At 39.9% G+C, this 17,213-nt stretch overlaps 1 protein-coding gene across 1 annotated transcript in view; it reads left to right on the top strand.

Moving 5' to 3' along the window:
* The first annotated feature begins 5,031 nt into the window (after nt 1-5,031).
* The window catches only part of svila (supervillin a), a 77,179-nt gene continuing 64,997 nt past the window's right edge, over nt 5,032-17,213 (top strand). The window contains exon 1 of the mRNA XM_084938809.1: nt 5,032-5,151. The gene's annotated coding sequence lies outside the window, so the exon portion shown is untranslated. The remainder of the gene's footprint in view (nt 5,152-17,213) is intronic.

The raw sequence follows: 17,213 nt of genomic DNA, 5'->3' as shown, positions 1-17,213 counted from the left end.
TACAAAATCATAGAAAACTTCTTTGGTGGTAATTTTTTTTAAATCATAAATTGTTTCTTAATTCTTTTGCTTTGACAAGATTTTGACAAGATGTACAAGATGATGATGTTTTTCAGATGGCTTCTACTCAGCATGTCTCTGTTTTATGTAAAGGCTGAGAACATCGAGGTTACTCAAGCTGTTCAACAGATGTCAGAATCATGTGTGCAACATGACAGCCTCAAAGGTCAGCTGGAGCCACATGTGGATCTTGTGGAGTGAGTGCCAAATGGAATTGCCATCAAACCAGTCCTGAAGTGCTGGAGAACCTGGTTTTGCTTATAGACCATAACACTCTGTATTTCTGTCAGACTAAAGGGTTACAGTTAGAACAACAATATGGATCTCGTGATATGCTTTGCCACCATTAAAAAAGGTAAAATTAGTATTACTGGCCTTCATCTTTTTCCAAGAAACAGTGCTGGTAGAGTGCACACACATGCACACAAAGGTGCTCGCTTGAAATGCAATATGGCAAAAGGGAAAAGGGGGGGAAACATTACTGTAACCTAGATGTACTGTGATAATGTTTTGTGAAAACAGCTTCAAACCCTGGTGTAAACCTGGGGAGCTGGGGAAGGGGGAGAAAGAATTCCCGTGATGGTTGGTGGTCCTCTTACAGACAAAAATGGACCCGGTGGGTTGTTTTTCCCCTGAAGCTCTACTGACAGAAGGTAGGATTCTCATATTTGAACGACTTTGGTTTGTTAAAATGAAAAGTAAATACATTATTTTAAAAAGCAGAAGTTTACACTGAATATTTCACTGAGAATATTTCACTTAATTTGCTGTGGCTAATTATTTCCCCACCCTCAGAAGTAGTAACACAAGCTTCTAACTTAAACTTTCTTACTTTATTACATTTTTTAAGGATTTTTTCAACAAGTGGAACCGATAAAGTACATAAATCATCTTCAGATTGTTTGATTTGATTTTAATCCAAGTTTATAATTAATGTTAGTTTAGAATTTTGATTGCTGCACCATTTATACCAATTTGGTATGTTTCTAAAGTCCCATCTAGTCTGAGATCAGGCTTAAGTATTGCTATAACTAACAGCTGGACTGACATAAAATATCCACCAATAAATGCTTTGTTTGAACTAATGTTTTTTTAGAGACCTCAGAGAATAAAATCCCAGACCCTTCATTTAGCAGCATTGTTTGGTCTAAATTTTAACCCTTTTGTCATCCAAATATCTGTTTTCCATTAAGTTATTGCTAATTAGCATGTTAGCATAGCAGACATAACATGATATTTACATGTTATCATTGTTCTAAGCATGTTAGCATTTAAGCTAATAGCTGTGCGTACGAGTGAAAGCTGTTTTTGCTGGTCTTGTGTCTTCTTTACCTTTTTAGGCCATTTTGAATACAAGACAGTAGTTTTTCTACAGTATTGGGTCCCTGGCACCACCTTCAGGATAATATCACACTGTTTATGAAAGATGGTAAGGTACTGGGTATAAATACTCGGTCTTTACCGAGTCTTGCAAAGAATTTAAATTTATTACTAACCTAATCTGACACAGGGGCCATTTAACCAGACAAAATATATTATATCTTCTGAACAAGATATTAGAAATAAGGCATAGTCAGCATGAAGCATGTCCAGATTATTAAGTTACATAACCATTTGCACAACTGCTTGATGGACCCTAGTCAACTTGTTTTGATTATCAGGTACTCATTCTTTCATCAATAATTAGAGAAATCATATAGGAACAGGTGCATGTACACAGACTTGCCTTACTGAATAAATAAATATCACAGCTTCACTAAAAGCTTTAAATTATATAATATTAATAAACTGTTTCCTAATAGTTTTTATATGGGTGATACTGTAATATTAATATGTTTAATGTGTCCTCTCGCTCTTTCTCTGTCACACACACACACACACACACACACACACACACCACAGTTGTTGTTGTCCTCCTTTCCTTTCTTCCTTTTTTAAGCACCTCTTGTACCGTTTCTCTCTTGCTGTCTGTTACACTTGGTACTCATATGTAACTCATGCTCATGATAAAAATGACTCTTTTGTTATCTGTCCACTTCAAAAAGGAATGAACACTTTTATGTTTGTATTTTTGTCAGGAAAATGAAAAAATAAATAATGATAATAATAAAGGCAAATAAACTTCCTCTACACTTGTTTTTCTTTTTATTGCGAGGGGCAGCACTGATGACGTCTTCATTTCGGTCCGGCCAGAGTTTGGGCTGATTGTGAGCTGTTGTTACAGCTGACCTCTGGATTAGCTCACATGTTGTCTTGTCTCAGCAAGTTTAACGTTAACTGCTTCATGTCTATCTGAATTGAATGGATTTTAAAAAGTCAATTTTCAAAAAGGTTTCGCATTCGTCCTTGGCTAACCTCATTTCTACCTGGTTCATTCTTTTTGGAAGTAGTCAATCAGCGATAGCTAGATGAGATTGAGAGAAACTACTGACCTCAGCATTGCAGGGCAGGAAGGTAGGTGAAATATCTGAAATAACAAATATAGACCCAAGATTTTCTTTGCTTCTTTTCCCCTTTTGCCTCTTGGGTGAGTCCCAGACTATGCGTGAGCCCCTGAGCATGTGTCTTGAATGTCCATTACATAATCTGGCCAATGCAGAAAGTCACCCTTCAAACTGAACAGTAAACTCTTTAACTGTCTTTTAGTACAACTGAACTCCAGGGAAGACAAAACTGGATCCACTTGGACTCTCACTAAGAATGACATTTCTCCTCATACATGAAAGCCGTTAATGTAAAAATTCACACAAGCTGATGTCTTTCGTGAACTGAAGAATGAGCCAGAGACCAAAACGGTTTTAAAAATGTCCACGTTTGCCCTCACACTGGATGCTTTAACATGAGCACAATTTTAAGAGCTGCAGGTCCTGGCACTTTGAGCAAGGTGCCATAGGAGCACATCATGGCATTCATCTTGATTCACCACCTGTTGGGACCCACTGGAACAGATTTCAACATAAGAAGCCTTTTAAAAAAAAACCAAAACACAAAAAGACTATATCAGATGCCTTGCGTTCAGATCCATCCAGTGTTTACTGAAAGCAACCTGTTTCTAATCAGAGAGAACTAAGAAATCATCTGATATCAGCAGTGACAGCAGAAGGTCACTTGGCAGCCTTTGCTTTATCTGTCTGTTTTCTGTGTGTCTGATTTACAGCTTTTATATAGCTGGTGGCATTTATGGAATGCTCCATTGAACATCATAACTGTAGTCCTTTTCAGCAGCGTGAAACATCTTTGGTAGCGTTTCAGCATCAACAGAAGCTTTATGTATGAGTCCTCCTTTGTAAACAAAGAATCTTTTCTCTTTCATGGTTAGCACATAACTGCAACAATAAGACAGAGAACTGCAACCACAATTCTGCATAACTGGGAATATTATCCTACACTGCAACCAGCAGCTCAGTGTTTTCCATATGGCTGCTGGAGAGTTTCATGTTTACTACAGGCTCATCAACAATTCTGACTGCGGTTGGGGATCATTTGTTTGCCATTGGCCTGTTTCCCTTAGCAACGTGCCTCAAAACCTGCTGCTGCGCAGACCATTCAAAGGAGGCAACGCGAACAAAGAGCAGAGGTGACAAGTCAGTCAAACAAAGTCACATGGTTATCTTTCCACCTCAGCAACTCACATCTGATGGAACACTTTAAACCTCCAAATAATGTATCCTCTCTTTCAGTGACAGCAAGTAAAAAAAAAAACACACAGACCTATTCACCTTCAGCACTTTGCATTTACAAGGCTGTTAAAGGATGGAGTCACAGAGATAGCAGCGGCTCAAACTGTGGTCACGCTGAATGTTGATCTGGCCTTGTTTTTAATGGAGGGGACATGTGGACGGTTAACTCTGCCATTAGAGCAGAATGGTAATTGATTGTCCTTTGATCTCTTAAGTGCTTTGCTTTGTGTTTCTGTGCATGTGTGTGTATTAGAGAGATTGCTGGCATACAGGCCAAGCAATGCTTCATGGAGAATGAGGAGGAAGTAGCGGCTTCACTTTTAAACACAGGCGCACCAGCGACAGATGGCATGCACTTTCACATTGATTCTGAAGAGAAAAGTAAATGTGCTGTTTGAAAAAGAACATTCAGAGTCAAGTCATACTGTAGAGCTTAACCAAGATACTGAGTTCAGCGCTAATGGGATGTTGCCTTCAGAATAAAGTCCAAAATGCATTGTTTATACTGTTGTGCTAAGAGTGACAATAAGTGACAGTATAACAGTGAAAACAAATACAAAAGAAAATAGAAGTCAAGAAATAAATATTTTTTGTTTGTTGCTTATTTATTTCATGTACAAAATACATTTACTGCACAAGGGAAAAGATGCTTTGTACCAGATTTAGCTAGTAGCTAAATTCCACCTGTAGTCTCTGGAAATGCCCCCCGTGAGATACGGTTTAAATCTATTAACAGAGACACACGTGCACACAAGTACACAGACACAACTAATTGAAAAAATACAAATATGAAAATTTGTATCTTATATATAGAAAATTATATTCAAATTCAGCTTATTGCATAGCAGAAAGCAGTTATCAGAATTACATGAATGCCCACAAAACTACTAAACCACTAAAAACCTTTTTTTTTTTTCACGTCCCGAGACGTTTTCAAATTACTTGAAAACATATTTCAGGCAATAATTGCTTTAATTGCTGCGTAAAAGCGGTGCTACAGTCCGCCTTTTATGTTTCCTATCAACAAAATATTTGAGTAAAATACCTAAACGCTAATCAAATCGCGATAATGTTCAGAAGAAGAACTGTTTTAGAAGAACTGAAATATGAAAGCAAACAGACGCTTTGTTATAAGTGTATGTTTGGTTGGCCAGTGTTGGCTTTTCCTAGTTTCAACTGTTTCAATTAAGCTTTTATTTTGGAAATCTCCTGCCGGCAGCTCTCCTTGTAGATGCAGTGGGCTTGAAGTGAAGGCGTTTACAGAGGGCGGCGGATTTATGCGTGTGAGTGACAGTCTGTGCGCGTGCTTGTGAGCGTGAGAGTGTGTGTCTCCGGGATATTAACAGAGTTTGCGTTCGGTGGTGCTCTCACAGCCCTTTAGAAACAAGCTCTTCCACCCGGGACAGCGTCGGTAAGTGAATGCGACTGAGTGTTTGTGCGTGTAAACTGAGCTCGTGCGGCTTTCTAGCTCGACGAAGAACTTAAAACATCGTTTGAACTTGAGCTGCAGAATAAGTGGAGTTTGAGAAGTTTGAAGGCGCGATAACTTGTATCAAGACGCGATTGGAGCTAACGTTTGATATCAGTTCTTGAGCGTCGGTGCTTTAGTTATTATTGTGGCTCTTTATATAATGTATTTAAATGTGGGTGTATTTCAAACATAAAGCGGTGTGGCATTTATCACGTGAGCCTTGAAACACTGGGTCGCGCGCGGTACGTACATCCAGGTGAGCCCATCCTCTCTACAGGTGGAGGAGGCTGCTTATATTAGGCGTCACCATCCACACATCATTACAGGACGGCAATGAGGCTTGGTTTAGACAGCTAGTGAAACTAAAGACCCGAAGCTTATGTCACAGTAGACATTTTTCTTTTATGTTGCCATCTACTATGACACATAGATCGCTGCAGGGAGGCCGACACTTCTGTATGGAAGGACAGCAAAGCCAAGCTGCGTTGAAAACTCGTATACTTCTGTGTTGGTAACTTGTATATAGCCTGCTGGATGGACCTTTAGGTTTTGCACCAACCAGTACACCCCTGACTTTCATGCAGCATGTATGTGCTTACATTTAGAGAAATGGAAAAATAAACATTTTCTCTTCTAAACAGTGTCATCCATCATTGGACTGCAGGGTAGTAACAAATGTGCTTACACACTTGGATAAATGCACATTTAGTCAAATTATATTACACACTTTAGACAAACCCACATCCACATGCATACACAGAGTAGCGTCCAAGTGTATTTTATCCTTTCCTCCTTCTTTGGCCCATAGTCTGCTGCTAGGAGTCTGCCAAAATAAATAACCTGCAGGTAATTAGGAAGGCTACTTCTGTGTTCTGTTTTCACTGTTGGAAATGCATAGGGAAGTTAATCAGCAGCAATTCCCCTTCACCAAACTGATGTGAGATCAGCAAATGCAGAGGGATCGTGACAACCCTGTGCTTACTCTAATAGCCACAGAGTGGACTGACTGTAGACTGAGGTGTGAATTTTGAGCTTTCCCTGTGCCAAATTTTGGTGCTTCCCTCCCTCTGTGGATCACATTTAATGTGACCTTTTGTTGATCCTTTTAAACAACAAAAGAGTTTGTCATGGCCCTGAACAGGAAGCTTTTCCCTTTGTTCATGTTGCCCTGTCTACATATTGATGTGTAGCTTGAAGAAGGTAAGATCCATTTCAGTTTTGTTGCTGTTTTTTGGGACACTGGCTTCATAATCTTACGTATAAGTGGTGGCTCATAGCTTTTGTACATGCTTCTGTTAAACTGGCTCTAAGTACACTTAAAAGCTCGGCCTTCAGGGCCCCTTGCCTTTAGCCTGCAAAAGAAACAATGTCCTAAAAGTATAAGGAGAAAGAGCTCTTGATCGCTGGTGACGATACCTGGGCATGTGTAGCTAGTGATTATTATCCAGAGACTTTTAGAGAGACTCATATCAATGAGTGATCACGGTGGTGATGATTAAGCCTCCAACCTGTTGGAGGACTTAATAATAATCTGTGGTGATTAGCTGTGTAACCAAGGTGTTAATGCATGGGTCCTGTCTCCACCTCAGACTGCTATTCAGGTGACTCTTGTCACCATAAGATGTTAGAGTTTAACTTTTATTATTGTTGTTGGGTAATATTGTATGTGTTGAACTATTTGTTCAATTATTTGAAGAAGTCATTGTACAATTAATGCACAATTTCCAATTTAGATATTGGAGTGGATCTGCAAAGGCATAAATCCTCTGCATGGAGTCTATCCTGGATCTGAACTAGTCTTTTTTTTTTTATTAGTCAAACAAATTTTAAAGATTTAGAAATCTTTTTATTTTTGTGGTCTTTTCTATTCCATGTTAATAGTGCTGACATCACTACACCAGCTATAAAAGTGTTTTTTTTTCTTTTGAAAAATTGGAAATAGTAATAACTTTACTGCAGTGGTAACACTTTGCAAATCCATCCAGGGGGATAAAATGCACCCTTTGGCGAGCCGCTGCTGGCCCATGATGTAGGCCAGTGGTGTTAAACATTACATCTAGGTTAGATCTGAGTGAGTGTACACCCCAGTTTGGCCTAGATCTTACCTAGATGTGTGGACTGTGAGTTTCACAAGCCTGATCTAAAGTTTGTTTTGTTTTTTTACCCATCCTCTAAGATTTCACGCAACTGTATTACACCAGTTGTTCTAAATCCATGATCCATTTGTTTTAGCTAGTGAAGTCTGTGGTGTTGTGTGTATGGGATAAACAGCATCCAGTCTGAAAACCTTAAACAATGTAAACATCATCTGTTGGAAAGGTCACAATGTTTCAACTTTTTTATTGGTAATCCTAATTTCTTAAAAAAAGTTTGTGTGATATTCATGACTAATATTAAAAAGAGAGAAACAATTACTAGAATGCATGTTTGAACAGCTTTATGATGACCTATAATTATGTTTGGTTGTCACTTCACCCTCTAGTGGCCATAGTTATGTCGGAAACAAAGGAGGAAGTAAAAGCCGTGGAATTGAGTATATGTGTGGGGAAGCGTTTGGGTTGGATGGACTGATGATGATGGTCCTTTCAAGCTTTGACTCGTGACTTGTGGTCAGTCTCTGGCATAAACAGTGTTTTATGTTCACAACCATGCCTTTCCTACTGACTTTCCAAGTTTGTGCTAATTGCAGCCTTGACTACGTTTCTGTTATTGTTATCTTGATCGTGAAATTCCTTCTTTTTCTTCTTTCTTTTTTTTTTTTTTTAAATCCCAAACCCATTCCCCTCCCATCAGACTTGCAGATGTTTGGGAGTGGTTATTGCAGCCTAGCGAGTTATCAGCTCAAGTTACGCCGTCTTCTCTTCTCCAATGTGGTTTACTTGTGGCACAGCTATGTTGGACTCTTGATGCTGATCAATTCAATTCAATTCAATTCAATTCAATTTTATTTATATAGCGCCAAATCACAACAAAAGTCGCCTCAAGGCGCTTCATAGATACAGAGAAAAACCCAACAATCATATGACCCCCTATGAGCAAGCACTTTGGCGACAGTGGGAAGGAAAAACTCCCTTTTAACAGGAAGAAACCTCCGGCAGAACCAGGCTCAGGGAGGGGCGGCCATCTGCTGCGACCGGTTGGGGTGAGAGAAGGAAGACAGGATAAAAGACATGCTGTGGACGAGAGACAGAGGTTAATATCAGGAGGATGGTGTGGTTTTTCTCCTCACAGCTGTTTGCTCTGCCAGTGATCATATTGTTATACATGCTTTCCAAGCTCAGTTGGGTCATGTAGGCATTTTGGAAGGGCAGTGTACCTTGCTTTGCTCATTTTTCCTACTCATAATAACTGAGCTCTAGTATGAGAGTTCGTTTTTGCAGTGCAGCTTTATTTATTTACACAGTTAAGTGCAAATGATGACCTATGTGAACTTGCTTTTAGGCTAAGTTTTAATTTCCAAACAGCTGGTATGACTGGGCTCCAAAGGCGATGTGGTTGAGAAGAACCCTCCTCTGGGTCATTGTATGCAAGCACAAGCGCATGTGTGCTCTCAATTACAGTGGAGTGTTCCCAGGGTCTCCACCTTCTGTGTTTCAGAGTGAGAAGCTGCTAGAGGAGGTTAGTTACATAAGCCTGTTGGGTGTTGCGTCATTGTTTTGGGGGCCCCAGTTCAGAGAGCTGGGGCTGAGACTTCAGTTGGGTCTGATGGACCACTGCCTCCCACAGATCCCACCACCCCCCTCCATTGAAAGCAGATGCTCAATGACTCTCCTGCTGGGAGACATGGGTCAGTATTGGCAATGAAATGAGGCTCCACCTGTAGCATGGATGGACCTTATGCATTTGTCTATCAGTGTCTGTTGATTAGCTGATGTGGAAATCTGTTTCGGGTGGGCTCGGTTGCCATGACATCAAAGAGGAAAACATGCAAAACAGCAATGATTTATAGATCTACAATCCTCCAAACATCCCCACCTCTTTAGCCTCGGTACCAGTAAATCAACCTCCCAAACTCTCATAATTATTCATAAAAACGTTGTGGGTCTGAGTTGGTTTCTAGTTAAATACAGTGGTGTTTGAAAAACAAAACCAAAAGCAATACCCTCTGATTGTCCTCATCAAACGATCGGGAGTGGACGTTTTTGCTTTTTAGTGTTTCTGTGAACTGGATTTTGGGAACAAACTGCACAGAAAACCCAAAAAGAAAAAGTCTGGAATCGTGTGTTTTTAAGTGGCTGAGTGACCTTTTGGGTCTGCACGCATATTATGTTCCACATCAGTGCTCTTTGAAAACAAGCTTGTAAGTAACCCAGAGTTTCCCTCTGCGTGCTAGAAATTCCCCAGACCTGCAAATGTAAGAGCCTCAGGTGTGTCCCAAGTAAGTGAACTGTACTGCAGAGTCTTTGGTGTCCCTCTCCTGCTTTATCTTGTAGTCTGGTTAATTTCTCTCGTCATAAAAATAAGTTCTAAAAGCTGGCTCTCATTACAGTACCCACACCCTGTCTGTCGCCAAGTAACAAATGTAGAGTGTTGAGCAAGAAAAAATGAGCATGGCCGCCTTTATTGGGTGGAAATGTAAATGGTTTGGGAGGATGAAGTGTTAGTTGAGTCAGTTTTTAGCACATTTAGCAAATTCATGCAAAACACAAATTGACCAAAGTGCTGCAAATGTTTGATTAAAGGCCATTAAAGGGTCCATTTGCACTTGTAAAAAGCGACTCCTCTCTGAAATTTTGAATGTTTTGTACGATAGAAAGAAAGAAGAGGACAATCATGTCCTATATTTCCTGCGATCACCCATGCATGAACCTCTGTGTTTGGCTGACCAGTTATTGGTAACCATTTGTCAGGGACATAATAATGTGCAGCGATAATGAGGCGAATGAACGTTGGGCCCTGGCTGTGCATACAATAGACAACTCACTGGTGGCTGCTGTTATGTTATGTTTCCAATTTTCCATCAGTTGATATTTTCCTCTCAAGCTCTCTTCCTTTTAATGAGCTTCCAGTTTTTGATGTAGTCTGCAACCATGTACTTAATATTAAGTAATGTTTAATCAGCACAATGTTTATGATATAATGGGGGGAAAAAAGCTGAGATTGGTAAAGTCCTTTGAAAAATTTGTATTCACATTAATTATGCTGTGTTTTTAAAGTTGCCAGAACTTTTGTTTTTAGATAATTTATCTATGCAAAAATAATTCATTAAGGGTTATTTTGTGGCAATATTATATTGTGTATTCAGATTTTTTTTTAAACAAATTAAAATGCCCTGGAAATGCAAATAATTGCTGTTTAATTTATAAATGCAGACAGTTTGCCGTCAGTCTGAATGTGTCTTTGTTAACGAGCACAGCTCAACTGGCTGCCAGCTCATTATATTCTGGTTATATTCCTATAGTGCAGAGACTAAGACCAAATGTAATGGTTAAATATGAATTTCTGTCTATGTAGACAACTGCAGATGTTTGATTTTATTTTTTATTTTTTTCACAAGTAATTGCTGTCCTATCACAAACGGATTGCATGTAATTGCCAGCCTGACCCCGTTTAATAGCTGGCAGTCTGTCTTACTGCAGGTTTTAGTGGCAGTATTGGTGTGTTTGACAGCCTCCTTTGCAGCTAGAAAATTAAAAAAAGTGATCTCACTGGATAAAATTGATATTTGTAGATGCAAAAGGTGAAAAATTGCAGTATATATTATTAAAATACTCAACCACAGTACCGCAACATGTTAAAAGTCACAATAATGTATCATCAGTGAAGTATTGTTATAATACTGTGTTGTATTCCTGGCTCTAATTTATTGTAAAAGACAAAATATTTTATGTTTTTTAAATATCAAAATAAAAACCAGCTCAGTTTGTTTCCCTAACATCCCTCTTCCTCACTGCTTTAGTTTACTGTTGCCAACTTGATGCTTTTGTCACTGGATAGATCCTCTTTATACCCATAAAGAAGGGTTTTACAATGTTGCTTTACAATGACATCTTGCTCTTCTTGCACAGGAGCCGTCTTTGCCTCTCTCTGCTGTTTCTCTGCTGTTTTAATTGGATGAATGAGCAGTGAGGCAGAGCAGCATGTGATCAGTGCACATTGTGGTGGTGTGGGCAGGATGAGAACCCTTGTGCTGCGTAATAATAATAATAATAATAATAATAATTATTATTATTATTATTATTATTATTATTATTATTATTATTATTATTATTATTAACTTTATAAAGCACACTAAAAAACCAAGGTGCTTGACAAAAAAATAAATAAATAAAATAAAATAGGAAAAAGGAGATGGGAGGGAAAAGAGACAGGACCTGGCACGTATCAATTATAAAACCATGACAATCATAATACATAAAAGTAGTTAACAAAGCATAACGGATAAAAATGTATCAACGCACACCAAATATTAGCTAGGTGGAAAAGCAAGATTAAATTAATAAGTCTTCAGCCGTGATTTAAGCAATGGCATAGAGTCAGACGCCCGGATAGCAGCAGGAAGATTGTTCCATAAGACTGGGGCAGCTACAGCAAACGCACGGTTGCCCTGAGACTTCAGCCGAGAACGAGGTTGCTCCAGAAGAAGTTGGGTAGCAGATCTAAGTGCTCTGACAGGAGTGTGTAACCTAAGAGGAGGACAGGCCAATGTAAAGAGAGTTGCAGTAGTCCAACCTGGAAGTCACGAATGCGTGAATAAGTTTTCCAGGTCATTATGCGGAATATAGCGCTTAGCCTTAGAAATGAGGCACAGCTGATTAAAACTAGACCTCACTACGGCAGACGCTTGCCAAATTTAAACAAGCTATCCAGTAATATGCCCAAATTACTTCCATAATCAGAAGGGGAGCTAGCAAAAGGCATCAGAGCAGCACACAATTGGTCGCGGGGGATTTTACTATCGAACACCACGATCTCAGTTTTCTTTTCGTTCAGGACAAGAGAATTACTCTTGAACCAATCTTTAACCTCACGCATGCATTCACAAAAATAGTGAAAAGACATAGCAAGATCGTCAATAATGTTTAAATAAATCTGTATATCATCAGCATAGCAATGAAGAAATGAAGCAAGCTCAATGGCCCCAATGGCACAACCTGCTCAAAGACTTGTAGCACTGAGGCTCTTTTCTCATTGTTGCTTGTTTTCTCATTGCTCATTTTACTGAAGCTGAGTTAAAGGTGAAGAAGAAGAATGGGTTACTGAAAAGCTTCATATTTCTCTGCTAGTCTTTAACAACCTGGAGGAACTGGCCCTGGCAGCCTGTTCGTTTTTTATTGTTGGCTTCCGGCTGGCCTCGTGTCTGTTTCTCCCCATTGCTTTGTACCTCTGAGGGGAGCCTAGCACATACAAACAGTTCCCCCTCTGGGCAGCTGACGTTCTCTCCTGTCCACATGAATACCTGCAGGATTTAAATCACATCAACCAGTTCGGATTTATAGTGTCTTATCCTGCTGTTGTAGCAATCATGGTTGTGTGAGGGTAGGCAGAGCTTATAGTTTCTTATTGGTTCTTCCAAAGCAGTTATCTAGGTAGTTTACGCCGATAATTCAATATTTTATTATTAATTAGCTAGCATCGTCACTGCCATTAATGGCCAAACTTTCTGCTGTTTATGTTGTGCGTCTTTGTAGATGTTACAAAGATTGGACCTCAGCAGCTGTTGTGTTGCCATAATAGGGTAGTATATTGCCAAATACACACACACGGGCTTAAGTGGCCTAAATGTGACATGTCACACCAATGTTTTATTTTTGTTGTTACAAATAATCAAATATATTACAGTTCTTTTTTTCTTAAGTGTGATCAGTGGTCCTGTAATCTAGTGTAGTTGGAGAAAAGGTCAAAGTTATTAATTGTACAATATTTTATTATGAATATCAATTTGAAAACCATTTAAAGAGAACTTTTAAAAAGTTTACAGTGTATGCTGCCAGAGGTCTTGGAAAATAAATTGCGTCAGAGTAAATGGGTAATTTTTAAATCAAACTTGGCAGTAAAGCGGCAGTAAAGGAACAGTTGGTGTTCCATTTTGATCACTTGTGTAGTTTTATTTGGTTAATGTTTATATATTCAGACAGCTGGAATTTGAAGTACATGGATACAAGCAGGGAGGACTTGCAGACTTCACACACAGAGGCTCTAGTCGACCAGTGGGTTTGAATCCAGAACCTTCTTGTTGCAATCTTTTGTACCACTTAGAGGCTAATTGTGGTGAATTTTCTCACACGTCTAATGAAGGGTGTCATTTTTATTATCAATCTTGACTATATACAGTATAAAATATGGGTCCTATCTAGTAAGTCATACTATAGGGGAGCTACTCCCAGGCTGCCCTTTGTCACCCATAATTTTTATGGACAGAATTTCCTGGCATAGCCAAGTGGCAGAAGGCTTTCACTTGGGTGGTCTCAGAATCTCGTCTCTGCTTTTCATGGATGATATGGCTTCATCAGGTGACGGCTTCTAGCTCGAATTGTTTGCAGCCGAGTGAGAATCAGCAGGCCATGGTCCTCAGTCGGAAAAGGGTGGAGTGCCCATTCCAGGTCTGGGACAAGTTACTGCCCCAAGTGGAGGAGTTTAAGTATCTCAGGGTTTTGTTCACGAGTGAGGTAAGAAGGGAGCGGGAGATTGACAGATGGATTGGTGCTGCAGCTGCAGTGATGTGAACACTTTACCAGTCTGTTGTGGTGAAGAGAAAGCTGAGCGAATAAGTGAAGCTCTCGATTTACCTGATGAGCTGAAGGAGGTGGCCTGAGGGAGAGGGTCTGGGCTTCTTTGCTTAGCCTGCTGCCCCCATGACCCGGCCCTGGATAAGCGAAAGAGGGTGGATGGATGGATTCCTTCCTTCCTTCCTATCTTTTTATATTGCCTGCTGGTATGTTGTTTTTCAGTCAGATATTGACCCTGTGCACGAGAAAATGCTAACTTCCTGGTTTGAGACCGGATGTGGGGTTGTGCATTTCCGGTAGCTTTACTTTGCGGTCAATCGCTACTGCGAAGATATACTCCAAAATCATGTCCAAAACTCGAAAATGGAAAGATCGCGTTAAGTTACAAAGAGCAGAAGGTGGGAACACTCACCGCTGTTGTGTCATAAAAAAATCGAATGATCAATTTTGACGTTTGACGATTTTGACATCACTCAACACAAGCAGAACTGCATTACTGCATGCAGAAGACACATCGTCCACATTCAGAAGTATCTCTGTATAATGACTGGTCTTATGATTTAAACAGGCAAATGTTCAGCATTCAAACTACAGGTGAAGAATAGTCAAACCAGATGTTTCCCCCGTTATGTCGATATCAGCTAGTCAAGTCCACACCTACAAAGCATGTTAACAAACCGTGAAAAAAGCCACACAAAAAATGAATGATTGCTGGTAACGGTTTCTATACATTAGTATTTACGAAGGGTATGTTGTGACTTACCTTCAAAATTACAGCGGTCCCTCGCTATAACGCGGTTCACCTTTCACCTCGCTGTTTCGCGGATTTTTTAGTGCAAGTTTGCATGCTTTTTTTTATGTCACATTGTGTCCTGCGTCCTGATCGCTGCAGACGATCTCCTCCGTGACGTCTCTCCTGTACAGTACAGAATCGCTGCATCGATCGCTAGCAGTGTGACTCTGACGTGCAGTACTGTATGTCCATGATGTCCATGAAACGTTTTGCACCATCAAAAAATAAAATTGGCTACTTGATTTCACCTATCGCTGGTTATTTTTAGAACATAACACCCGCGATAAACGAGGGACAGCTGAGAAATATAACATTTGAATCCCTTTTCTCTTTTGCTCTGAGGCGCGGGGGAAAAATATCGACAAGTCGATGAACATCATTTACAGATATATTGGGTAAATGCCCAAGACATCTATAGAAATGTAAATCGCCGCTTGATTCATTCATTTGCTTAACTTGTTTTGGACCGTAAACCAGGCGCGAATAGGACACCGGAAACAAAGCTCCCCACAGGAGTTTCCGCACCGGAAGTAGCATATGCTAAGGTGCACATAGTCAATTACATTCTCATCCATATAAGGTAAAGTGCTAACGTATCAGCTAACAATAGCTAGCTTGGTTAGTAAGTCTTATTCATAAAGTGTAAAGGAAGAATACACAGAGACACATGGAATTCTTAGTGCTAACTAACACATTAATAAAACACTGGACTTCAGTCAACAGAACTGAAGTTTCTGGAGCTTTCTATATGACACAGCCATAATATTAGTCAAATAATCAACTGAAAAAAGGCTTTAACAGTGTTTGTGCACATAAAGTTTAATCGTGGATGTGGCCTTTTCAGAGACTGGGTGTCTGGCTCCGTACACCTGTGGCTATGATGATGCCTTACAGCTGGACGTTTGGAATCTTATGGGTAATGACTCAGATTTTGAGTACCTACAGGATTCACTTCATGTTTCAGCTCTGGAGGTTGTCCATTGGTCTTGACATTCACTGTGTTTTGCAGCTTGCCTGGTTTGGTGGAGGTATACATTATTTTTCCCCTCTCTTTCTGAAACAAAACCTTTCGGTTTAAGCCTTTGGATGAAGTTGTTCTGTGAACTGGAAGAAACATTGTGGAGTTGGCCTTGTAAACCTGAATCTGTGCATATTTGAGTAGCAGAGGAGTCTTTGCTAACAGGTTTGTTACAGCTTCCTGCTGTTTGCTTAAACCATAATTTAGTCCTCGTTTTCCTGAGTTCCTTCAGTGTCCATACACACACGGACCCACCTCCAGTACAAATAAACACTCTCTCCAAATCCACCCACATGGTTCTCTCCATAAATTAGGAGTATGTGTATGTTATGTGTCTACTGTACATTCTTATTACGAAACCTTTTTTTTTTTTTGACATTCACCCATCAATTTAACTTCTCTCTCTTTCTCACATATATAAAATCTGTGTGTATGTGTGTGTGAAACTTTTAGCTCGCAGTGCTGTGTGAGATAAATATGACTCATGCTGAAACAGGATACTCTCTATGACAGCAGGCCTGAAACAAGAAAGAGGTTGCAGTTAGGTCATGTCAGTTGTGTCAGTTCAAATATTTAAAATTAGTTATACTTAGTCATGTCTGACTGACTGAGTATGAAGGAGCACCCCATCCATCTGGATCCAATAAATGGATTGGTTTGGCTGAGAAACGAGAGACCAGACGCAGCTGAGTGAGGTCATGATGTGTGATGTTACCAGGTGCTTCCAGGTGCTCCCATCATCACCCCTCCTCCTGTCACGTCTAGGCGGAGTCATCACTAAGTGCCACAGGCTGACAGACAATATAATCATATGGCACATTGACGTCTGAGGAAATTTTAGATGGCACTCGTCATCAGAAAGGTTGCCTACCCCTGTTTTATAGGAAAGCATTTGTGCAGAATGCCTGAGATGGCATGGCCACGTGGCTGTATGTGTAACCTTGATGCACAATTGCAGAGCTGCTGAAGACTTCTGAACACACCAGTGATACTTGTTTATCCATATTAATCTGATGATGCATTTCCTGCTGGTTATGTTGAAAACCAGTTAGGTTACCAAGAGCTATAAGAATCAGCAGCAGTAGTAGATTTTAAAAATTACAGTTTTATTTGTTTTCCTTTCCACATCTACACACTCTCTTGTTGTTTGATTGCCCTAAACCAGTCTTTACTTGGGCTGTTTGTCAGCTTAGTCTGAGATGTTACAGCACTTTTTTCACAATAATCATTCTCCCTTAATGCTCTTAAGTCAGATTTATTTGGGTTTGCTGCTCTTGTTGCTCGCTGTTTGGTTCACTTTCTGTTCCAAGCAGCAGGCAGCTGCTAAACCCTCTGTTCTCCGCCCAGTGAAAGTGGAGCATTCAACCTTAACATAGACAGATGACACTGCATTGAAGACCAAACCGAAGGTCCAAATAAAAAATGTTCGTTTATGTCTGCTGATTGCTAACTTTTTAAGACTTTGATGATTACTAACACCATGCTCTTTAAACTGACAGCTACACTTATAGAAGAAGCGATA

This window comes from Perissodus microlepis, chromosome 9, assembly GCF_051167445.1.
Source record: "Perissodus microlepis isolate ML-2025 ecotype Zambia chromosome 9, ASM5116744v1, whole genome shotgun sequence".
Classification (NCBI taxonomy): Eukaryota; Metazoa; Chordata; class Actinopteri; order Cichliformes; family Cichlidae; genus Perissodus; species Perissodus microlepis.
The sequence above is the reverse complement of the archived record's forward strand: the minus strand, read 5'-3'. Positions and strand labels throughout refer to the sequence as shown.